Consider the following 25,250-nt stretch of genomic DNA (forward strand, 5'->3'; position numbering starts at 1 on the left):
CCTCCTGGGCTTAAGTAATTTTCCCACCTCAGCCTCCTGAGTAGCTGGGATGACAGGCACACTGATGTGTGCCTGGCTAATTTTTTTATAGCGATAAGTTCTCGCCCTGTTGCTTAGGCTAGCCTCAGCCTCCTAGGTTTAAGCAATCCTCCCCCGCTTGGCCTCCCAAAGTGTTGGGATTACAGGTGTGAGCCACCACACCCGGCCTCCAGCTTTAGTATCTTTAATGTTTGCATCATATATCTTTTTTCTATATTTTTATACTTATTTGTGTTTTAAAATTTAAAGTGAGTTTTTTGAATTCAGTATATAGCTGGGTCATGCTTTAAAAAATCTAATTTGGTATCTGCCTTTTAATTAAAATATTTAGATCATTTACATTTAATATAATTGAAAAAGTTGGATTTAAGTCTGCCATCTTGTTTTTTTTTTTTTTTTTTTTTTTTTAATTTATGAAGTATTTATTGATCATTCTTGGGTGTTTCTCGGAGAGGGGGATATGGGAGGGTCATAGGATAATAGTGGAGAGAAGGTCAGGAGATAAACACATGAATAAAGGTCTCTGGTTTTCCTAGGCAGAGGACCCTGCGGCCTTCTGCAGTGTTTCTGCCCCTGGGTACTTGAGATTAGGGAGTGGTGATGACTCTTAAAGAGCATGCTGCCTTCAAGCATCTGTTTAACAAAGCACATCTTGCACCGCCCTTAATCCATTTAACCCTGAGTTGACACAGCATATGTTTCAGAGAGCATGGGGCTGGGGGAAAGGCCATAGATCAACAGCATCCCAAGGCAGAAGAATTTCTCCTAGTCAGAACAAAATGGAGTCTCCTATGCCCACCTCTTTCTACACAGACACAGCAACAATCTGATCTCTCCTTCCTTTCCCCACACTTCCCCCCCTTCTCTTCAACAAAACCGCCATCGTCCTCATGGCCCGCTCCCGATGGTCGCTGTCTCTTCGGAGCTGTTGGGTACACCTCCCAGACAGGGCAGCCGGGCAGAGGCGCTCCTCACCTCCCAGACAGGGCGGCCGGGCAGAGGCGCTCCTCGCTTCCCAGACGGGGTGGCCGGGCAGAGACGCTCCTCACTTCCTCCCAGACGGGGTGGCGGCCAGGCAGAGGCGCTCCTCACCTCCCAGACAGGGCGGCCGGGCAGAGGCGCTCCTCATTTCCCAGACTGGGCGGCCGGGCAGAGGCGCTCCTCACTTCCCAGACTGGGCGGCCAGGCAGAGGCGCTCCTCACCTCCTAGACGGGGTGGCCAGGCAGAGGCGCTCCTCACTTCCCAGACGGTGTGGCGGCTGGGCAGAGGCGCTCCTCCCTTCCCAGATGGGGCAGCCAGGCAGAGGCGCTCCTCACTTCCTCCCAGACGGGGTGGCGGCCAGGCAGAGGCGCTCCTCACTTCCCAGAGGGGGCGGCCGGGCAGAGGTGCTCCTCACTTCCTCCCAGATGGGGTGGCGGCCGGGCAGAGGCACTCCTCACCTCCCAGACGGGGCGGCCGGGCAGAGGTGCTCCTCATCTCCCAGACGGGGCAGCCGGGCAGAGGTGCTCCTCACTTCCTCTCAGACGGGGTGACGGCCGGGCAGAGGCACTCCTCACCTCCCAGATGGGGCGGCCGGGCAGAGGCGCTCCTCACCTCCCAGACGGAGTGGCCAGGCAGAGGCGCTCCTCACTTCCCATATGGGGTGGCGGCCGGGCAGAGGCGCTCCTCACTTCCCAGATGGGGCAGCCGGGCAGAGGCGCTCCTCACTTCCTCCCAGACGGGGTGGCGGCCAGGCAGAGGCGCTCCTCACCTCCCAAACGGGGCGGCCGGGCGGAGGTGCTCCTCATCTCCCAGACGGGGCGGCCGGGCAGAGGTGCTCCTCATCTCCCAGACGGGGCAGCCGGGCAGAGGTGCTCCTCACTTCCTCCCAGACGGGGTGACGGCCGGGCAGAGGCGCTCCTCACCTCCCAGACGGAGTGGTCAGGCAGAGGCGCTCCTCACTTCCCATATGGGGTGGCGGCCGGGCAGAGGCGCTCCTCACTTCCCAGATGGGGCAGCCGGGCAGAGGCGCTCCTCACTTCCTCCCAGACGGGGTGGCGGCCAGGCAGAGGCACTCCTCACCTCCCAGACAGGGCGGCCGGGCAGAGGTGCTCCTCATCTCCCAGATGGGGCAGCCGGGCAGAGGCGCTCCTCACTTCCCAGACGGGGCGGCCGGGCAGAGGCGCTCCTCACTTCCCATACGGGGTGGCGGCCGGGCAGAGGCGCTCCTCACTTCCTCCCAGACGGGGTGGTGGCCAGGCAGAGGCGCTCCTCACTTCCCAGACGGGGTGGCCGGGCAGAGGCGCTCCTCACTTCCCAGACGGGGTGGCCGGGCAGAGGCACTCCTCACCTCCCAGACGGGGCGGCCGGGCAGAGGCGCTCCTCACTTCCCATAGGGGGTGGCAGCCAGGCAGAGGCGCTCCTCACTTCCCAGATGGGGCAGCCGGGCAGAGGTGCTCCTCACTTCCTCCCAGACGGGGTGGCGGCCGGGCAGAGGCGCTCCTCACTTCCCAGATGGGGCGGCCGGGCAGAGGTGCTCCTCACTTCCTCCCAGACGGGGTGGCGGCCGGGCAGAGGCGCTCCTCACCTCCCAGACGGGGTGGCCGGGCAGAGGCGCTCCTCCCTTCCCAGCCGGAGTGGCCAGGCAGAGGCGCTCCTCACCTCCCAGAGTGGGCGGCCAGGCAGAGGCGCTCCTCACTTCCCAGAGTGGGCGGCCTGGCAGAGGCGCTCCTCACTTCCCATACGGGGTGGCAGCCCGGTAGAGGCGCTCCTCACTTCCCAGATGGGGCAGCTGGGCAGAGGTGCTCCTCACTTCCTCCCAGACGGGATGGCGGCCAGGCAGAGGCGCTCCTCACCTCCCAGACGGGGCGGCGGCCAGGCAGAGGCGCTCCTCACCTCCCAGACGGGGTGGCTGGGCAGAGGCGCTCCTCACCTCCCAGACGGGGCGGCCGGGCAGAGGCGCTCCTCACCTCCCAGAAGGGGCGGCTGGGCAGAGGCGCTCCTCACTTCCCATATGGGGTGGCAGCCGGGCAGAGGCGCTCCTCACTTCCCAGACGGGGTGGCGGCCAGGCAGAGGTGCTCCTCACTTCCCAGATGGGGCAACCGGGCAGAGGCGCTCCTCACTTCCTCCCAGACGGGGTGGCGGCCAGGCAGAGGCGCTCCTCACCTCCCAGACGGGGCGGCCGGGCAGAGGTGCTCCTCATCTCCCAGACGGGGCAGCCGGGCAGAGGCGCTCCTCACTTCCTCCCAGACGGGGTGGCAGCCGGGCAGAGGCGCTCCTCACTTCCCAGATAGGGCGGCCGGGCAGAGGGGCTCCTCACATCCCAGACGATGGGCGGCCAGGCAGAGATGCTCCTCACTTCCTAGACGGGGTGGCGGCGGGGCAGAGGCTGTAATCTTAGCACTTTAAGAGGCCAAGGCAGGAGGCTGGTAGGTGGAGGTTGCAGCGAGCCGAGATCACACCACTGCACTCCAGCCTGAGCACCATTGAGCATTGAGTTAGCGAGACTCCGTCTGCAATCCCAGCACCTCGGGAGGCCGAGGCAGGCAGATCACTCGAGGCCAGGAGCTGGAGACCAGCCCGGTCAACACGGCGAAACCCCGTCTCCACCAAAAATACAAAAACCATTCAGGCGTGGCGGCGCGCGCCTGCAATCCCAGGCACTCGGGAGGCCGAGGCAGGAGAGTCACAGGAGCCCGAGGCAGGGAGGTTGCAGCGAGCCGAGATCATGGCAGTACAGTCCAGCTTCGATAACAGCGGGAGACCGAAAAAAGAAGGAGAGGGAGACCGAAGAAAGGGGAGGAAGAGGGAGAGGGAGAGGGAGAGGGAGAGGGAGAGGGAGAGCCATCTTGTTTTTTTATTTAAATTTTTTTCAGTTTTCTTTTTATTTCTTAGATCTACCTAATTGTCTGACATTTGTTTTCTATTTCCTTCATCTGCTCTTTACTCTTTACCCATCTCCGTTTTTTTGGCCTTTGATATGGTTTGGATGTTGTCTCCTCTAAATCTCACGTTGAATTTTAATCCCCAATGTTGGAGGTTGGGCCTGGTGAGAGATGTTTCAGTCGTGGGGGTGGACACCTCATGGTTTGGTGCTATCCTTGCAATAGTGAGTGAGTTCTTACAAGATATGGTTGCTTAAAAGTGTGTAGCACCTCCCTCCACTCCAAATCTTTCTTGTTCCTGCTCTGGCCATGTGATATGCCTGCTCCTGCTTCACCTTTCACCATAAGTAAAAGCTTCCTGAGGCCTCACCAGAAACTGAGCAGATGCCCAGCACCATGCTTCCTGTACAGCCTACAGAACTATGAGCCAATTAAATCTCTTTTCTTTATACATTACCCAGTCTTAGGTGTTTATTTATAGTAATGCAAGAATAGCCAACACAGCCTTCTTTTGGAGTGTTTTTCTATTCCATTTTATCTGCTAATGTCTTATTAACTAAATACCTTTTAAACAGCTTTCTTGTAGTTACTCTAGGGCTTACAATGTATATCAATAGCAGGGCACAGTGGCTCACATCTGTAATCCTAGCACTTTGAGAGGCTGAGGTGGGTGGATCACTTGAGGCCAGGAGTTTGAGACCAACCTGGCCAAAATGGTGAAACACTGTTTCTACTAAAAATAAAAAAAATTAGCTCGGCATGGTGGCGTGTGCCTCTGGTACCATCTACTTGGGAGGTTGAGGCAGGAGAATCACTTGAACCCATAAGGCAGAGGCTACAGTGAGCTGAGATCGCACCACTGTACTCCAGCCTGTGCAACAGAGTGAGATTCTGTCTCAAAATAAATAAATAAATATACATCAACATCACAGACTACCTTCAAATATTATATCATTTAATGCACAATGTAAGAGTCTTACAACAATATACTTCAATCTCTCCCTCTCATACTTTGTGCACATACTTTGTCTTATATGTTACAAATCCCCAAATATATTGTTATAATTTTTGCTTCAGTCAATTATCTGTAATAAAACTTACAAGTGAAAAGAAAGTCTTTTATATTTACCCAAATATTTACCATTTCTAGCACTTTTTATTCTTTTTTTAATATGCAAGCTTTTATTTCAATAATTTTCCACTGCTTGAAGCACTTCCTTTAATATATATATTTTTTGACTTTTAAAAATTTTGTTTTAAGTTCCAGGATACATGTGCAGGAGGTGCAGGTTTGTTACACAGGTAAACATGTGCCATGGCGGTTTGCTGCACCTATCAACCCATCACCTAGGTATTAAGCCCCACATGCATTAGCTATTTATCCTGATGCGCTCTCTCCCCCGACTCTTGACAGGCCCTAGTGTGTGTTGTTCCCCTCCCTGTGTCCATGTGTTCTCATTGTTCAGCTGCCACTTATAAGTGAGAACATGTGGTGTGTGGTTTTCTGTTCCTGTGTTAGTTTCCTGAGGAGAATGGCTTCCAGTTCCATCCATGTCCCTGCAAAGGACATGATCGTATTCCTTTTTATGGCTGTATAGTATTCCACGGTGTATATGTACCATATTTTCTTTATCCAGTCTATCATTGATGGATGTTTGGGATGATTTCATGTTTTTGCTATTGTGAATAGTGCTGCAAGGAACATACATGTGCATGCATCTTTATAATAGAATGATTTATATATATATTTTAAATTATACTTTAACTTCTAGGGTACATGTGCACAATATGCAGGTTTGTTACATAGGTATACATGTGCCGTGTTGGTTTGCTGCACCCATCGACCCGTCATTTACCCTAGGCATTTCTCTGAATGCTATCCCGTCCCCAGCCCCCCACCTGACAGGCCCCGGTCTGTGATGTTCCCCACCCTGTGTCCATGTTTTCTCATTGTTCAATTCCCACCTATGAATGAGAACATGTGGTGTTTGGTTTTCTGTCCTTGTGATAGTTTGCTGAGAATGATGGTTTCCAGCTTCATCCATGTCCCTGCAAAGGACATGAACGCATCCTTTTTTATGGCTGCATGGTATTCCATGGTGTATATGTGCCATATTTTATTTTTATTTATTTTATTATTTTATTTTTTATTTATTAATTTTTTTATTATACTTTAAGTTGTAGGGTACATGTGCACAACGTGCAGGTTTGTTACAAATGTATACAGTTGCCATGTTGGTGTGCTGCACCTGTTAACTTGTCATTTATATTAGGTATATCTCTTAATGCTATCCCTCCCCCTTCCCCCTACCCCACGACAGGCCCTGGTGTGTGATGATCCCCACCCTGTGTCCAAGTGCTCTCATTGTTCAATTCCCACCTATGAGTGAGAACATGCGGTATTTGGTTTTCTGTCCTTGCGATAGTTTGGTGAGAATGATGGTTTCAAGCTTCATCCATGTCCCTACAAAGGACATGAACTCATCCTTTTTTATGGCTGCATAGTATTCCATGGTGTATATGTGCCACATTTTCTTAATCCAGTCTATCATTGTTGGACATTTGGGTTGGTTCCAAGTCTTTGCTACTGTGAATAGTGCTGCAATAAACATATGTGTGCGTGTGTTTTTATAGCAGCATGATTTATAATCCTTTGGGTATATACCCAGTAATGGGATGGCTGGGTCAAATGGTATTTCTATTCCTAGATCCTTGAGGAATCGCCACACTGTCTTCCACAATGGTTGAACTAGTTTACACTCCCACTAACAGTGTAAAAGTGTTCCTATTTCTCCACATCCTCTCCAGCATCTGTTGTTTCCTGACTTTTTAATGATCACCATTCTAACTGGTGTGAGGTGGTATCTCATTGTGGTTTTGATTTGCATTTCTCTGATGACCAGTGATGATGAGCATTTTTCTCAGGTGTCTGTTGGCTGCATAAATGTCTTCTTTTGAGAAGTGTCTGTTCATATCCTTTGCCCACTTTTAGATGGGGTTGTTTTTTTCTTGTAAATGTGTTTAAATTCTTTATAGATTATGGATATTAGCTCTTTGTCAGATGAGTAGATTGCAAAATTTTTCTCCCATTCTGTAAGTTGCCTGTTCACTCTGATGGTAGTTTCTTTTGCTGTGCAGAAGCTCTTTAGTTTAATTAGCTCCCATTTGTCAACTTTGGCTTTTGTTGCCATTGCTTTTGATGTTTTAGTCATGAAGTCTTTGCCCATGCCTGTCCTGAATAGTATTGCCTAGGTTTTCTTCTAGGGATTTTATGGTTTTAGGTCTTACATTTAAGTTTTTAATCCACCTTGAGTTAATTTTTGCATAAGGTGTAAGGAAGGGATCCAGTTTCAGCTTTCTCCATATGGCTAGCCAGTTTTCCCAGCACCATTTATTAAATAGGGAATCCTTTCCCCATTGCTTGTTTTTGTCAGGTTTGTCAAAGATCAGATGGTTGTAGATGTGTGGTGTTATTTCTGAGGCCTCTGTTCTGTTCCGTTGGTCTATATATCTGTTTTGGTACCAGTACCATGCTGTTTTGGTTACTGTAGCCTTGTAGTGTAGTTTGAAGTCAGGTAGCATGATGCCTCCAGCTTTGTTCTTTTTGCTTAGGATTCTATTGGCTATGCAGGCTCTTTTTGGTTCCGTATGAACTTTAAAGTAGTTTTTTCCAATTCTGTGAAGAAAGTCATTGGTAGCTTGATGGGGATGGCATTGAATCTATAAATTACCTTGGGCAGTATGGCCATTTTCATGATATTGATTCTTCCTATCCATGAGCATGGAATGTTCTTCCTTTTGTTTGTGTCCTCTTTTATTTTGTTGAGCAGTGGTTTGTAGTTCTCCTTGAAGAGGTTCTTCACATCCCTTATAAGTTGGATTCCTAGGTATTTTATTCTCTTTGTAGCAATTGTGAATGAGAGTTCACTCATTATTTGGCTCTCTGTTTGTCTGTTATTAGTGTATAGGAATGCTTGTGACTTTTGCACATTGATTTTGTATCCTGAGGCTTTGCTGAAGTTGATTATCAGCTTAAGGAGATTTTGGGCTGAGCTGATAGGGTTTTCTAAATATAAAATCATGTCATCTGCAAACAGCTACAATTTGACACCCTCTTTTCCTAAATGAATACCCTTTATTTCTTTCTCTTGCCTGATTGCCCTGGCCATAACTTCCAACACTATGTTGAATAGGAGTGGTGACAGAGGGCATCCTTGTCTTGTGCTGGTTTCAAAGGGAATGCTTCTAGTTTTTGCCCATTCTATATGATACTGGCTGTGGGTTTGTCATAAACAGCTCTTATTATTTTGAGATATGTTCCATCAATACCTAGTTTATTGAGAGTTTTTAGCATGAAGGGTTGTTGAATTTTGTCAAAGGCCTTTTCTGCATCTGTTGAGATAATCATGTGGTTTTTGTCTTTGGTTCTGTTTTGTGATGGATTACATTTATTGATTTGAGTGTGTTGAACCAGCCTTGCATCCCAGGGATGAAGCCCACTTGATCATGGTGGATAAGCTTTTTGTTGTGATGCTGGATTCGGTTTGCCAGTATTTTATTCAGGATTTTTGCATCGATGTTCATCAGGGATATTTGTCTAAAATTCTCTTTTTTTTGTGTGTGTCTCTGCCAGGCTTTGGTATGAGGATGATGCTGGCCTCATAAAATGAGTTAGGGAAGATTCCCTCTTTTTCTATTGATTGGAATAGTTTCTGAAGGAATGGTACCAGCTCCTCTTTGTACCTCTGGTAGAATTTGGCTGTGAATCTGTCTGGTTCTGAACTTTTTTTGGTTGGTAGGCTGTTAATTATTGCCTCAGTTTCAGAACCTGTTATTGGTCTATTCAGAGATTCAGCTTCTTCCTGGTTTAGTCTTGGGAGTGTGTATGTGTCCAGGAATTTATCCATTTCTTCTAGATTTTCTAGTTTATTCATGTAGAGGTGTTTATAGTATTCTCTGATGGTAGTTTGTATTTCTGTGGGATCGGTGGTGATATCCCCTTTATCATTTTTTATTGTGTCTATTTGATTCTTCTGTCTTTTCTTCTTTATTAATTTTGCTAGCAGTCTATCCATTTTGTTATCTTTTCAAAAAACCAGCTCCTGGATTCATTGAGTTTTTGAAGGGTTTTTGTGTCTCTGTCTCCTTCAGTTCTGCTCTGATCTTAGTTATTTCTTGCCTTCTGCTAGCTTTTGAATGTGTTTGCTCTTGCTTCTCTAGTTCTTTTAATTCTGATGTTAGGGTGTCAATTTTAGATGTTTCCTGCTTTCTCTTGTGGGTGTTTAGTGCTATAAATTTCCCTCTACACACTGCTTTAAGTGTGTCCCAGAGATTCTGGTACATTGTGTCTTTGTTCTCATTGGTCTCAAAGAATATCTTTATTTCTGCCTTCATTTCATTATTTAGCCAGTAGTCATTCAGGAGCAGGTTGTTCAGTTTCCATGTAGTTGTGCGGTTTTGAGTGAGTTTCTTAATCTTGAGTTCTAAGTTGATTGCACTGTAGTCTGAGAGACAGTTTGTTGTGATTTCTGTTTTTTTACATTTGCTGAGGAGTGCTTTACTTCCATTTATGTGGTCAATTTTAGAATAAGTGTGATGTGGTGCTGAGAAGAATGTATATTGTGTTGATTTGTGGTGGAGAGTTCTGTAGATGTCTATTAGGTCCACTTGGTGCAGAGCTGAATTCAAGTCCTGGATATCCTTGTTAACCTTCTGTGTCGTTGATCTAACATTGATAGTGGGGTGTTAAAGTCTCCCATTATTATTGTGTGGGAGTCTAAGTCTCTTTGTAGGTCTCTAAGGACTTGTTTTGTGAATCTGGGTGCTCCTGTATTGGGTGCATATATATTTAGGATAGTTTGCTCTTCTTGTTGAATTGATCCCTTTACCATTATGTAATGGCCTTCTTTGTCTCCTTTGATCTTTGTTGGTTTAAAATCTGTTTTATCAGAGACTAGGATTGCATCCCCTGCTTTTTTTTCTTTCCATTTGCTTGGTAGATCTTCTTCCATCCTCCCTTTATTTTGAGCCTATATGTGTCTTTGCACATATAGGTCTCCTGGGTCTCCTGAATGCAGCACACTGATGGGTCTTGGCTCTTTATCCGTTTTCCAGTCTGTGTCTTTTTTTTTTTTTTTTGAGATGGAGTCTTGCTCTATTGCCCAGGCTGGAGTGCAGTGGCGTGATCTTGGCTCCCTGCAAGCTCCACCTCCTGGGTTCATGTCATTCTCCTGCCTCAGCCTCTCGAGTAGCTGGGACTACAGGTGGCTGCCATGACGGTTGGCTAATTTTTTGTATTTTTAGTAGAGACGGGGTTTCACCATATTAACCAGAATGTTCTTGATCTCCTGACCTCGTGATCTGCCTGCCTCGGCCTCCCAAAGTGCTGGGATTACAGGCATGAGCCACTGTGCCCAGCCTGGTCTGTGTCTTTTAATTGGGGCATCTATCCCATTTACTTTTAAGGTTAATATTATTATGTGTGAACTTGATCCTGTCATTATGATGTTAGCTGGTTATTTTGCCCATTAATTGATGCAATTTCTTCATAGCAGTGATGGCCTTTACAATTTGGCATGTTTTTGCAGTGGCTGGTACCGGTTTTTCCTTTCTATGCTTAGTGCTTCCTTCAGGAGCTCTTGGAAGGCAGGCCTGGTGGTTACAAAATCTCTCAGCATTTGCTTTTCGTAAAGGATTTTATTTCTCCTTCACTTATGAAGCTTAGATTGGCTGGATATGAAATTCTAGGTTGAAAATTCTTTTCTTTAAGAATGTTGAATATTGGCCCCCACTCTTTTCTGGCTAGTAGGGTTTCTGCTGAGAGATCAGCTGTTAGTCTGATGGGCTTCCCTTTGTGGGTAACCTGACCTTTCTCTCTGGCTGCCCTTACATTTTTTCCTTCATTTCAACCTTGGTGAATCTGACAATTATGTGTCTTGGGGTTGCTCTTCTTGAGGAGTATCTTCGTGGTGTTCTCTGTATTTCCTAAATTTGAATGTTGGCCAGCCTTGCTAGGTTGGGTAAGTTCTCCTGGATAATATCCTGAAGAATGTTTTCTAACTTGGTTCCATTCTCCCCGTTGCTTTTGGGTACACAGTCAAATGTAGATTTGTTCTTTTCACATAGTCTTGGAGGCTTTGTTCATTTCTTTTTATTCTTTTTTCTCTAATCTTTTCTTCTTGCTTTATTTCATTAATTTGATCTTCAATCAGTGGTATCCTTTTTTCCTCTTGATTGAATTGGCTATTGAAGCTTGTGCATATGTCACGAAGTTCTCGTGCTATGGTTTTTAGCTCCATCAGGTCATTTAAGGTCTTCTCTACACTGTTTATTCTAGTTAGTCATTCATCAAACCTTTTTTCAAGGTTTCTAGCTTCCTTGTGATGGGCTAGAACGTGTTCCTTTAGCTCGGAGAAGTTTGTTATTACCGACCCTCTGAAGCCTACTTCTGTCAACTCGTCAAGTCATTCTCTGTCCAGTTTGTTCCATTGCTGGCGAGGAGCTGCGATGCTTGGGAGGAGAAAAGGCCCTCTGGTTTTTGGAATTTTCATCTTTTCTGCTCTGTTTCCTCCCCATCTTTTTGGTTTTATCTACCTTTGGTCTTTGATGTTGGTGACCTACAGATGGGGTTTTGGTGTGCATGTCCTTTTTGTTGATGTTAGTTTTCTTTCTAACAGTCAGGCCTCTCAGCTGCAGGTCTGTTGGAGTTTGCTGGAGTTCCACTCCAGACCCTGTTTGCCTGGGTATCACCAGTGGAGGCTGCAGAACAGCAAATATTGCAGAACAGCAAATATTGCTGCCAGATCCTTCCTCTGGAAGCTTCATCCTAGAAGGGCGCCCACCGGTATGAGATGTCTCTTGGCCCCTACTGTGAGGTATCTCCCAGCCAGGCTACATGGGGCTCATGGACCCACTTGAGGAGGCAGTCTGTCCATTCTCAGAGCTTGAATGCTGTGCTGGGAGAACCACTGTTCTCTTCAGAGCTGTCAGACAGGGACGTTTAAGTCTGCAGAAGCTGTCTGCTGCCTTTTGTTCAGCTATGCCCTGCCCACAGAGGTGGAGTCTGTAGAGGCAGTAGGCCTTGCTGAGCTGCAGTGGGTTCCACCCAGTTCAAGCTTTCCTGGCCACTTTGTTTACCTACTCAAGCCTCAGCAATGGTGGATGCCCCTCCCCCTGCCAGGCTGCAGCCTAGCAGGTGGATCTCAGACTGATGCGCTAGCAGTGAATAAAGCTCTGTGGATGTGGGACCTGCTGAGCCAGGCATAGGAGGGAATCTCCTGGTCTGCTGGTTGCTAAGACCATGGGGAAAGCACAGTATGTGGGTGGGAGTGTACTGTTTTCCCAGATACAGTATGTCATGGCTTCCCTTGGCTAGGAAAGGGAAATCCCCCGACCCCTTGCACGTCCCGGGTGAGGCATCACCTTGCCCTCCTTTGGCTCACTCTTCATGGGCAGCACCCACTGTCCAACCAGTCCCAGTGAGATGAACCAGGTACCTCAGTTGGAAATGCAGAAATCACCTGTCTTCTGCATAGACCTTGCTGGGAGCTGCAGACCAGAGCTCTTTCTATTCAGCCATCTTGGAAGCAACCCCTTTAATATTTTTTGTAGTGTAGATATGCTAGTGATGAATTATATTAGCATTTGCTTTTCTGAAAATATTTTTATTTGCCTTCTTTTTTTTTTCTTTAGATGGAATCTTGCTCTGTCACCTAGGCTGGAATGCAGTGGCATGATCTTGGTTCAGTACAATCTCTGCCTCCCAAGTTCAAGCAATTCTCCTGCCTCAGCCTCCTGAGTAGCCAGGATTACAGATGCCTGCCACCACACTCAGCTAATTTTTGTATATTTTAGTAGAGACGGGGGTTTCACCATGTTGGCCAGGCTGGTCTCGAATGCCTGACCTCAAGTGATCTGTCTGCCTTGGCCTCCAAAGTGCTGGGATTACAGGTGTGAGCCACCATGCTGGGCCTGCCTTCATTTTTGAGATATATTTTTATTGTATATAGAATCCTAAGTTGACAGTTATTTTTTTCTCTAGTATTTTAAAGATGTTATCTCTTTTCTGAATTTCTGATGAGAGGTCTGAAATCATTTTCATCTTTGTTCCTCTGTACACAATGAGTCATTTTTTTCCTCTGGCTTTCAGGAATTTGATTAAGATGTGCCTTGATGTGCTTTGCTTTATTTATTTTGTTTGAGGTTTGTTGAACTTCTTGGATCTGTCTTTCTGATTTTCATCAAATTTGTAAAAAAAAAAGTTGGCATTATTTCTTTCAAAGTTTTCTTATGCTTCTTTATATACCTCTTTCTCTGGGACTCCAATTATATGTATATTAAACTGTTTGATTTTGTTCCATAGGATATTAAGACTGTTCATTTTTATAGTTTTTAATTTTGTTTTGTGCCTTATTTTGGCTGGTTGCTACTGTTACTTCTTCAATTACATATTTTCTTCTACAGTATCTAATATCCAGTTATTCCTATCCAGTGAAAGTTTCTCTTGAGCTGTTGTGTTTTTCATTTCTGATATTTTTATTTAAAACAATAACTTCCACTTTTCCTTTTGCTTGTGCTTTTCTTTTAACTAGTTAAGCATTTTGAACACATTTATAAAAGCTCTTTTAATGCCTTTGTTAATTACATAAGTTTTGTCATTTCTAGGTCTGTTTCCATTGATTAATTTTTTTCTTAATTTTTAGTTTTACTTTGAAAAATATTATTTATTTATTTTTGAGATAGCGTCCTGCTCTTTCACCCAGGCTGGAGTGCAGTGGCATTATCTTGGCTTACTGCAGCCTCAGCCTCCTGGGCTATCCATTCTATGCTAGCTAGACAATCTTGGTACCTCCTTTCACAGCCATAGCAATCATTCCAAGAGGAGATAGTGTCAATCATAGTCTTCAATAGCACTAATATACAGACATAGACAGAGATGCATGTTCTCTGGCTTGGCATGTTAAGCTGGGAGAATGTGATCTGGGTCAATTAAAGATCATTTCCCTCTGCCTTATGGAGAAAGACTGACTGCTGTGGGAGAGAATGAAATCAGCTATTGAGTGAAGAAGGGCAAATGGGTAGAGATAGAAGAATAAAATAGAAAAATAAAAATATTGGGAAATCCCTAGATCCATCTGTGCACAAAGCTAGCAAATCCCACCTTTCCCTGTTCTTTGAACCAATTGATTTCCATTTTGCTTAGTTTAGTTTGAGCTGAGATTTTCTTACTTATATTTGAAAGAATTTGGGTTAAGACAGCCCCCTCCACTTTTGTAATAAAGTGTAGCTCCAGGGAAGCTACTCACTGACCCCAGCAGCCTTCCCTGCTTTTGGTAATTTATGCTGACATTCCTACCAGGCACACCATGCTACGCTTATCAAAATGCAATTCAGAACATGTCTTGGTACCATGGAAAGAACTAAAGCTCAGAGTCAGAAATATCTGGATTAAAGATTTTTTGCTGCCTATTAGCTGTGTGAACTGAAAGGTTACTGCACATACTCTATTTCCTTCCCAATAAAGACGGGAGGAAGAGGGGAGGAAGTAGGTAAGCGCATAGTACCAGTGAGAATTAGGTTTAATCACATAGAATTGGAAACCTAAGAATTCTTTGATAACATAGAAGTTTGTTTCTTTGTCATGTAAATTAATTGGAGGTAACTGATCCAGGCTTCACAAAGCCATCAGGCAGCCATTCCTTCTAACTTTTTTCTTCACCATCCTAACATATGACTTCTATTCTCAAAGTTCTTCCCTGCAGAATCAATGTGTTTCACCCACCCAGGTCCACAGAGAAATGGTTAGGAAAGTGGACAGGTATTTTTCTGTGTTGGAAATTTTCTTCTCAGAAGGGAGTTTTCCTGTGCTCCTATGGTTCACGCCAGTTAGCAGAATCTGCCTAAGCAGGAAGTTGGATGCTTTCTGAATTTCCAATAAGTGGGAGGAGATTCAATAAAAGACTATGTGATAGTAGCAACCATGATGAGTTGTAAGTATTTTTATCAGCTGGGAAAGATAGTGCTTTGCTTAAAATGATTAAGCTTGGATGCATCTGTGGGGATGGCAAAGAAAGGATGAATATAGGGAAGCTAAATGATTTGGGGACTCTAGGAATACGGGCAAAAGAAAAACCTAATTTCACACAGATGCCTGGCATCTCAAAGGTCCCCTTCTCCCCACCTGCCATGATTCTCCCCATTCCTCTAGCATCCTTTTTTGGCCTCTTCTTTCCCATAACTTCATCCTTCCTAGCCTCTTGTTTTTCACTCCTCTAGTCCCACCTCCCCTAATCTATCTTCGTAACAGAGCAAGAGATGTCTTCCCAAAACACAATTTTGTTACCTGCTTTTCTATTTTGGTGACTTGGAGGGTTTGTTTTGCATCATGGTGCTAGGTTTTCGTCACTAGGACCGGTTTCGTCAGGATCCATAGCCCCTAGGATCCTGGAATAATGTAATTTAAGAGGTTAGGACAAAGACTACTTGACAGTTAGCCTCTTAGGAGATTTTTATTGATACTGAACAAGTATCATGTCTTTGGAGTTAAGTCTGAACCACAGAGTCAGGGTGGTCTAAGCTGTGCTGCACTAACAACTCTGAAATCTCAGTGGGTTGATTCAACATAAGTGTATTTTTTGTGTATGTTAAGTAGGCAATGTGTGCGAGCAAGGGGCTCTTCTCCACACAGACACTCAGGGACCAGAGTCTCCACCATCTTATAGAGGCACTTCCTTGAACATGTGGTCCTCTCAGTGCCTGCAGCAGAAAAGAGCACTGGAGAGTGCCTGTCCTTGGAATTAGTTCTTCTTCCCTAATTAGAGTGTAAGTCTCTTGAGGGCAGGGACTGTGTCTTATATTCATCTATTTATTTATTCTCTCAGAAATCTGGGCAGAAGATGGTATTAAGGTATAGTTTGGCCAAGAACCTGGGAAAACCAAAATTCTACCCATTGTTTCTGACCAAGACCCTGGGAGAAAGGAACTAGGACAAATGGGAAACTAGCACTTGCTTCCAAATGCAGAGGAATCTGGTGCTGGACCCCATGGCATTGACTAACCCTTACACTTACTCTTCCATGATGTAGTTGAGTGTGGCCAGGCCTGGTGGCACGTGCCTGTACTCCCAGCACTTTGGGAGGCCTAGGCGGGTGGATCACTTGAGGCCAGGTGTTTGAGACCAGCCTGGCCAGCATGGTGAAACCCGTCTCTACTAAAAATACAAAAATTAGCTGGGTATGGGCCAGGCTCGGTGGCTCATGTCTTTAATCCCAGCACTTTGGGAAACTGAAGTGGTTGGATCACCTGAGCTCAGGAGTTTGAGACCAGCCTGGGCAACACGGTGAAACCCCAGCTCTAGAAAAAAGTAAAAACCAAAAATTACCCAGGCGTGCTAGTGCACGCCTGTAGTCCCAGCTATTTGGGAGGTGGAGGTGGGAGGATTGCTTGAACTCGGGAGGTGGAGGTTGCAGTGAGCTGAGATCATGCCACTGCACTCTAGCCTGAGTGACAGAGCAAAACCCTGTCTCAAAAAAAAAAAAAAAAAAAAAAAAAAAGAAAGAAAATGTAGTTGAGTGCCGTTTCTGCTCTGCCTATGTTGTCAAGACCTGAAGAGGAAAGATTGATCCATTCCACCCCTTCCAGAGCCAGAAGGCTGTAATCAGAGAGTGGAATTGTGAGAATAGAAGCACCAATTTCCAGCACCTGGTACCAGGCTGGCTTAGTGCTGTGCTAGGGCTGGTGCCATGTGGGAGAAGAGGTAGGAGGTAAGATAGGCGGCTGAGTGTTCTCCATCAGGGACTCACTCTGTCTCCTTTCTCTCTTATATGCACAGACCTCCTAACACGGTGCCTTCACCCTTCAGCCCAATAAGTGTTCACAAAACTGACCAGACCATGGAAATTCCTTCTCCTTGGGCAACTGAAGAAAAGGATAAAGAGAAAGAAAGAAGGCTTGAATGTTTTCCTTTCAAGGCAATATATTACTTACTTAATATTAGAATTAACTAATTAAAAAACCTCTTAGCTTCTCCTATGGGCAAACATTCTTCGAAGTTACCATATCAGGACTGGAGGCAAATAATAAATATCTAATGGTATAACAGGCCACAGTTTTTACTATCCTAGTGAAATCTGCATACTTTCAAAATTAAATCTGCTTGATTCCACCCACTAGAGTTTGCAGGTAACAACAATGACATAATGATGATGTCGACAGCAGTGGGTCTTGCTGATTCAGTGCTTACTATTACCTGTCACAATACTAACTGCAATGTACTGCTCATTTCTCACAACAAACCAGAGGATGGGATGTTATTCCTCTCCATTTTGTAGATAAGCTGACTGGGGTTCAGAGAGGTAAAGCGGCTTACCTAAAGACACACAGCAAGTGACAGGCAAGGCCAGTTCTGCCTGGACTCACAGTCCCAGTTTCTTCTTTTGCCTCCTTGATGAAAGCATCACTTTGAGGAAAGGCAAGGTTTTCCTAAGTTTACCTAGAAGAGGTTTGCATTTGAAACTTCTATAATAATAATTTTAATGATATTCATAAAAAACAATCATCCTAGTACTTAATAATACACATACTTACCATGTATCAGATGCTGTTCTAAGTACTTTACATATTTCCATTCATTGAATCCTCATAACAGCACTGTGAGACAGGTACTATTATTATTTCCATTCTTCAGATGAAGCCACTGAGGCACAAGGTTAAGTAACTTGAAGTTTTATACCTAATAAATTAAGTCTGGTTTGAATTGTCCAAACTGTCTGACAGTTAGACATACTGACAATTATAACTATTCTGTGTATAAATAAATAAAACTATACAGTCATGCCTCATTTTATTATGCCTCAAGATACTGCATTTTTTTTTTTACAGATTAAAGGTTTGTGGCAGCCCTGGGTTGAGCAAATCTATCAGTGCCATTTTCCCAACAGCATGTACTTGCTTTGTCTTTGTGTTACATTTGGGTAATTCTCATAATAATTCAACTGTTTCCATTATTATTATATCTGTTATGGTGATCTGTGATCAGTGATCCTTGATGTTACTATTGTAATGGTTTTAGGGCTCCATAAACTGCACCCAGATGAGAGGAAGAACTTTGATAAGTGAGTGTATTCCGACTGCTCCACCAATCAGCCATTCCCCTGTCTCTCTTCTCCTTGGGCCTCTCTATTCCCTGAGACACAACAATATTGAAATTAGGCCAGTTAATAACACTACAATAGCCTCTAAGGTTCCAGTGAAAGGAGTAATCCCGCATCTCTCACTTTCAATGAAAAGCTAGAGATGATTGAGCTTAGTGAGGAAGGCATGTTGAAAGCTGAGATGGGCCAAAAGCTAGGTCTCTTGTGCCAAACTGTTAACCAAGTTGTGAATGCAGAAGAGACGTTCTTGAAGGAAATTAAAAGTGCTGCTCCAGTGAATGCATGAAAAATAAGAAAGTGAAACAGCCTTATTGCTGATATGAAGACAGTTTTAGTAATCTGGATAGAAGATAAAACCAGCCACGACATTCCCTTAAGCCAAAGCCAAATCCAGTGTAAGGCCCTAACTCTCCTCAATTCTGTAAAGGTTGAGAGAGGTGAGGAAGCTGCAGAATAAAAGTTGGAAGCTAGCAGAGCCTGGTTCATAAGGTTTAAAAAAGATGCCATCTCCATAATATAAAAGTGCAAGGTGCAGCAGCAAGTGCTGGTGGAGAAGCTGCTGCAAGTTATCTAGAAGATCTAGCTAAGATCAACGATGAAAGTGGCTACACTAAACAACACATTTTCGATATAGATGAAATGGCCTTCAGAAAAAGGAAAAAGATCAGATGGAAGAAGGTGCCATCTTTCATAGCTAGAAAGGAGAAGTCAATGCCTGGCTTCAAAGCTTCAAAGGACAGGCTGAATCTCTTATTCGGGGCAAGCGCAGTTGATGACTTTAAGTTGAAGCCAGTGCTCATTTACCATTCCCCAAATCCTAGGGCCCTTAAGAAACATTTTAAATCACTTCTGCTTATGCTCTATAAATGGAACAACATAGCCTGGATGGCAGCACATCTCTTTATAGCATGGTTTACTGAATATTTTAAATTCATTTTTGAGACCTACTGCTTAGAAAAAAGTCTTTTCAAATTTTATTGCTCACTACAAATAATAACAATAAATAAAAAATAAAAAGGTTGGGTGCAATGGCTCATACCTGTAATCCCAAGTATGATTTGGGAAGCCAAGGTGGAAGGATCACTTGAGTCCAGGAATTCAAGACCAGCATGGGCAACATAGGGAGACCCTGTTTCTACAAAATAATAATAAAAAAATTTACTGCTTATTGACCAATGCACCTGGTCACCCAAGAGCTCTGATGGAGGTGCACAAGGAGATTAGTGTAGTTTTCATGCCTGACAACACAATTCTGCAACTGACAAATCAAGGGGTAATTTTGACTTTAAAGGCTATAGCTGCCATAGACAGTGATTCCTCTGTTGGATCTGGGCAAAATGAATTGAAAGTCTTCTGGAAAAGATTCACCATTCTAGATGTCTTTAAGAACACTTGTGATTCACAACATTAACAGGAGTTTGGAGGAAGCTGATTTCAACCCACATGGATGACTTTGAAGGGCTTAAGATTTCAGTGAAAGAAGTCACTCCAGATGTGCTATAAATAGCAAGATAATTAGAATTAGAATTGAAGCCTGAAGATGTAATTGAACTGTTGCAATCTCATAAAACTTGAATGGGTAAGAAGTTGCTTCTTATGGATGAACAAAGAAACTGGTTTCTTGAAATGGAAACTACTCCTTGTAATAATGCTGTGAAAATTGTTGAAATGACAACAGTGTTTAGAATATTACATACATTTAGTTGATAAAGCCATGACAGGATTTGACAGGATTGGATACGATTTTTTTTTTTTTTTTTGAGACAGTGTCTTGCTCTGTCACCAGGCTGAAGTGTAGTGGCACGATCTTGGCTCACTGCAACCTCTGCCTCCCAGGTTCAAGCGATTCTCCTGCCTCAGCCTCCCGAGTAGCTAAGACTACAGGTGGGTGCCACCACACCCAGCTAATTTTTGTATTTTTAGTAGAGACAGGGTTTCACCATGTTGGCTAGGATGGTCTCGATCTCTTGACCTTGTGATCTGCCTGCCTCGGCCTCCCAAAGTGCTAGGATTACAGGCGTGAGCCACTGCACCTGGCCAGTTGAATACAATATTTAAAGAAGTTCTACTGTGGGTAAAATGCTACCAAACAACAGCACATGGTACAGAGAAATATTTCATGAAAGGAAGAGTCAATCAATGAGGCAAACTTCACTGTTGTCTTATTTTAAGGAACGGCTGCAGCCACCCCAACCTTGAGCAACCATCACTCTGATCAATCAGCAGCCATCAATATTGAGACAAGACTCTCCACCAGCAAAAAGATTATGACTTGGCCGGGTGCGGTGGCTCACGCCTGTAATCCCAGCACTTTGGGAGGCTGAGGCAGACAGATCACCTGAGGTCAGGAGTTCGAGACCAGCCTGACCAACATTGTGAAACCTGTCTCTACTAAAAATACAAAAAATTAGCCGGGTATGGTGGTAGGCACCTATAATCTCAGCTATTTGTAAGGCTGAAACAGGAGAATTGCTTGAACCTGGGAGGTGGAGGTTGCAGTGAGCCGAAATCACATCATTGCACTCCAGCCTGGGCAACAAGAGCAAAACTCCGTCTAAAAAAAAAAAAGTATGACTCACTGAAGGCCCACATGATCATTCGCAATTTTTAGCCATAACATATTTTTAAAATTAAAGTATATACATTGATTTTTTAGACATAATGGCATTGTACTCTTATTAGACTACAGCATAGGGTAAACATAACTCCTCTATGCACTGGGAAACAAAAAAATTTGTGACTCACTTTATTGCGACATTTGCTTCAGTGCGCCAGTCTGGAACCGAGTCTGCAATCTCCCGGGGTATGCCTGTATATAGTAATAATAATCACATACATGCCCTGAGATGGTTGCAGGATAATGGGGAAGATTTCATGGTGGGCTTCCAGAATTCATTTTATGTTTGTGGTTTGCTTCACATGGCTACACTTATGAATGGAATCTCCATGAGACAAGGGTCTTTGTTTCACTCCCTGCTGTGTCTGAACTCTTAGAATGGTGCTCAGCGCACAAAGGGTGACTTGGTGGCTGAGAGCATCTTCCCTAGTTCATTTGTGTGTATATATATATATATATGATAGTAGTTATATGGTGACACGGGAAAGAACATTGGGCAAGGAAGTAGAACTGGATTTGAGCTCCGCCCTGATTTACCTTACTATTTGGGTGAACTTGCCCAGTTACTTTAATCCTTATGAGCCCCAATTACCTCATCTGTGGAATGGAGCAGTTACTGTGCTCCCTCTCCGGGGTCTTATAAGAATTTGATGCCAATGGGCTGTGAGAGAGCTATGTAAACTCTGAAGCGCATTATTTGATTAAAAGCTCTGGCTCATTTGGCTGCCTTAGTTGTAAGAAATAGAAGCTTCCAAAGAAACAGCAATGAGGTCTTACTATCAGGATGCACATAGCAAAAAAGGAAGCTAAGACTCTGACTTGTCCTGAGAGCCTTCAAAGAGAGTCTAAGTGAGGCACAGTTCAGGGACGGGAAGGTTCTGAGGCTTTTCTACTGACAGGATCATTTTGGGCCCTCAGTTGGAGTTTGCAGACATACTATTTTAAGGTAATATAACATCTCCTAATATTTGCCTTTACCTTTCCTACTTTTATGGACATCCTTCCTGCCTCTGTTTCCTGCTCCCCTGTGTATTTTTCTCCTCCTCAGGGCTCCTGCTTCTGCATAACTTCAGCTTACTTATAGCCCTTAGGACTTAGGATCTGTCCAGCATGTATTCTAGATCAAATTCCTAAGAGATAATCTGACAGGCTCCATTGATTCTATTTTCTCTTTTTTAGCTGAGCTTTTTCCACCAGGATGCCTCATGGGTCAGTGTCCACCCCAGTTCAATCACCTGTGGCTAGGGGATAGGTCTGTGGCTTCACTGTACACTGTCTTGGATCACTCACTCTTGGGAAACCAGCCACCATGTTATGAGGGCGCTCAAGTTCTCTGTGGAGAGATCCATGTGATGAGGAAATGAGGTCTCCTGCCAAAAGCCAGAACCAACTTCCCAGTCATGAGTGACATCTTAAAAGTAGATCGTGCAACCCACAGTGAAGCTTTCAGTTGGTTTATCCCCAGCTGACACTCTGACTGCGACCTCATGAGAAACCCTGACCCAGAATTTCCCAGCTAAGCTGTGCCTGAATTCCAGACTCACAGAAACTGTGAGAGATAATAAAAATTGATTTAGGCCACTAAGTTTTACAGGAATTAGTTGTGTGGCAATAGATAACTAATACTGGGTGGGTGTTGAGAAAAATAGACATACCTTGCATGGTCCCAGGTGAAATGTTACAAGATCCTCAAGCAAAGGAAGATTAGTTTCCTAGACACAGAAGGAGGTGCTCCTCCTTTCTATGAAAAAGAGGCTCAGAAAGACAGGGGCTTAGGGTTTTTAGCATCATCTGAGTCCACCCACATATCCTTATTTTATATCCAGGGTCCCACTCTTTCGTAATCAATGCCTTAACATATGAGACGTGGTGGTCTGACAATTCAACTTAAGTTGTGATTCAGTAACTCATAATTAGGTTTTGCATTCGGTTTTTGTTGAGATGGTATCTGCAGTTATAAGAAATAATAATTAAAGCTCTCTGGTTCGCTGACCAGGACTTAAGGTGAGCATTAAAGCCTTGAATTTGTCCATTTTCTTAATCTCTTCAGTGCAGGTAGATATAGCTGTCCCACTATATGGTCCTTGAAGTTGTTGTCATACCTTTAACAGTCAAGCGTAGCAGCCATTTGGTCCCCAAGGCAATTGCTTCAGTAGGGAATCTATCATGATCAATTGTGGGTGATAATTTGATTAATTATGATGCCACTGCCTACTATGGGTTGCTACTACTAACATCCCATTTCTCAAACACTCCACAACTGCATTTAAGGCCAAGATCATGACAAAAGCAATCCCAGAATGCTATCTGAAGACCATTTTCTGGGATCACTCCTGATATTAAATATTGGATCAGTCAGAGTCAAGTCAGGGAAAAAAGGTTGTATTAGTTTTCTCTAAATTAATTATCTCTTTCAAAGGGACCTAAAGGCAAAAAGGAAACACAAAGGTATCAAAATACAGTATCTGCAGAAAGATACAGTACCCTTAGTGCTTGCTATGGTTTAAATGTATGTGTCCTTCCAAAATTCATATGTTGGAACTTAACCCCCAAATTGATGATACTGAGGTGGGGCCCTTAGGGGATGATTAGGTCATGAGGGTTCCACCCTTAGAGATGGGATTAGTGCCCTTATAAAAGGGCTTCGGGGAGAGAGTTCATCCCTTTTTTGCCTTTCTGTCCCTTCTGCCATGTGAAGGCACAGTGTTTGTTCCCTCCAGAAGACACAGCAACAAGATGCCATCTTGGAAGCAGAGAGTGAGCCCTCACCAGACGCCAAATCAGCCAGCACCTTGATCTTGGACTTCTCAGCCTCCAGAGCTGTGACAAATAAATTTGTATTATTTCTAAATTACCCAGTCTAAGATATTTTGTTATAGCAGCCTGATTAGACTAAGACAGGGCTTGAGAAACAAAGTTACAGAGATGGGGTTTTTGGAACCTAGATTCTTGGAGGATGGGCCCTATGGAAGTGGGACTGAGAACTCAGAAGGGTATGCTGCCAGCTGGTGCTGTTACATGTTGCTGCTGCAGTGGAGGGCCGTCACCAGAGTGATGCCAATAGGACAGGGCAAAACAGGAAAGAGCAAGTTATTTTTCCCTCCTCCAGCTTTCCAGTCTCCCTCAAGTGTCCTCCACATCAGCGGCTCCTAACAGGAAGCTATCTGGCAAAGAAGGAATTTATTTGCAGAGTCTCAGCCCCACATCACAGAAGGAAGTATAGATGAGTAGGCATGTTGCTGAGAAGCAATTGTTTAATAAGCTTACCTGCTGGAGGCATGGCATCTGAAATCCCTAATCAGGATGCTGATGTACTAGGGTAACCGTACCATAAGAGAATTTTACTTAAGACTGGGGTTTCCAAACACCGCATGTTCTCACTCATAAGTGGAAGGGGAACAATGAAAACACATGAAAACAGGGAGGGGAACATCACACACCCGGGCCTGTCGGGGGTGGGGGGCCAGGGGAGGGATAGCATTAGGAGAAATACCTAATGTAGATGATGGGCTGCTGGGTGCAGCAAGCCACCATGGCACATGTATACCTATGTAACAAATCTGCACATTCTGCACATGTACCCCAGAACTTAAAGTATATAAAAAAAGACTGGGGTTTCCCTAAAACACTGCTTGGAACCCGAGGACAAGACTATAGGAGAGACTCCAGGCTATTGTGTTTTCTTAATCCGCCCACTGATGGCTTTCTCCACCTTCCTCCTGCTCCCAGTGCTGGCTCTGCAGACCGTGTAAGCTTAGCTAAGAGGAAGCTAACTCTGCACACACTTAGATCAATGCATACCCCAATTAGAGCCCTAAAGAGTATATGGCATGGGACCATCTTTGTACTGTTAAGTAGCCTTAGCAGGCTTTCTTTCTTTTTTTAGCACTTAAACTTCCTTATCTCATTAGCACAGTCTTCTGGAGGGAGAAGAACTAATTAGAGAACCTGGGTGACTTTGCCTCATACCTCCAACCTTTCCCAAACATCTGCCTTGCCTGCTAGAGAGAGCCAGAGCCTGCTGCTAGCCAGCTTTCTCTTTTGAGAAACCATCAAAAACATTTGCAAATAAATGTGATTGCCTTAAAATGCAGGAAAGAAGCACATTTTCCAATTACAAGCCTGGGTGATTGCTCTGGCTTGTTTAATTAATGGAGAGTGCATCTGTTTTCGGAGGCCCTTTTGAATGTGTTTTCTGGAGTTCCTTAATTAGTTACAAAAAGCTGCAGGTGTACTGGCAGGGGAGAACAGTAAAGCTGGGATGTATTCCAGAAGAGAGAATCTTTTTTAATGTAAATATTTAGTCATATGATGATGAGGTTCATTTTAAAGTTCTCTTTCCTACTTGGTCTGTGTGAAATGGTGTTGGAAGATATATTCGGGCTTCATTTGGACTGTTGACAAAATAAATTGAAACGGAAGAGACTAATTTTCATTATGACAGACACTTACATGCAGTTAGACCATTACCAGAATGACAAGTTATTCTTGTGTTGTCAGTGTGAGACTACTGCCTGGCTTTTCGGGCAAAAATGCTTGCAAAGATGACGAGTGGTTGCCTACTAATTCTGAGAACTGT

The 25,250-nt window shown here is 44.5% G+C and overlaps 1 protein-coding gene across 2 annotated transcripts in view; it reads left to right on the top strand.

Annotated features, from left to right (window-relative positions):
• LOC129015387 (uncharacterized) overlaps positions 1-25,250 on the top strand; it is a 131,612-nt gene that overhangs the window by 42,917 nt on the left and 63,445 nt on the right. The window contains exon 3 of one of the 2 annotated variants that reach the window (XR_010124431.1): positions 16,734-17,242. The exons of the other annotated variant lie outside the window; for it this stretch is intronic. The gene's annotated coding sequence lies outside the window, so the exon portion shown is untranslated. Of the gene's footprint in view, positions 1-16,733; positions 17,243-25,250 lie in introns of those variants that run through there. 2 annotated transcript variants of the gene reach the window in all.

The sequence above is a fragment of the Pongo pygmaeus genome, chromosome 18 (assembly GCF_028885625.2).
Source record: "Pongo pygmaeus isolate AG05252 chromosome 18, NHGRI_mPonPyg2-v2.0_pri, whole genome shotgun sequence".
In the NCBI taxonomy this organism is placed as follows: Eukaryota; Metazoa; Chordata; class Mammalia; order Primates; family Hominidae; genus Pongo; species Pongo pygmaeus.